The sequence below is a fragment of the Egretta garzetta genome, unplaced genomic scaffold (assembly GCF_000687185.1).
Source record: "Egretta garzetta isolate BGI_Z169 unplaced genomic scaffold, ASM68718v1 scaffold401, whole genome shotgun sequence".
Taxonomy (NCBI): domain Eukaryota; kingdom Metazoa; phylum Chordata; class Aves; order Pelecaniformes; family Ardeidae; genus Egretta; species Egretta garzetta.
The window spans coordinates 181,061-181,421 of NW_009258651.1; positions in this window are offsets into that span (position 1 = coordinate 181,061).

Genomic DNA, 361 nt, shown 5'->3' on the forward strand with positions numbered 1-361 from the left:
GAAGTGCTCCATCATCCTCTAATAGCCCCAAAAGGCAGAGGTTTCAGGGCCGTGTTTCTGTTACCCAGTTTCACTCCTTTCTAATCTTGCTTGGTCTGACGGGAAATTGCCGTTGAGTTTGGATCCGTGCCTCCAGCGTTTTAGGCAAGTACTGTGTCACCCAGCTCAAGGAGCTGCTCCACCAGCCGAGGTTAGTGTGGCAAGCGTACCTGCAGCCGAAGGGTGTTTTGCACATCGCAGTTTGAGGGGAGTGATGGCTGACTGGCCGCCAGCCGGTATGATCGGATGCTAATGGCTACTTCATTGTTGCTGGGCAAGGAAATTGGCTTTGTTTTGTTTCCCCTAATAAAGGATGCATGAA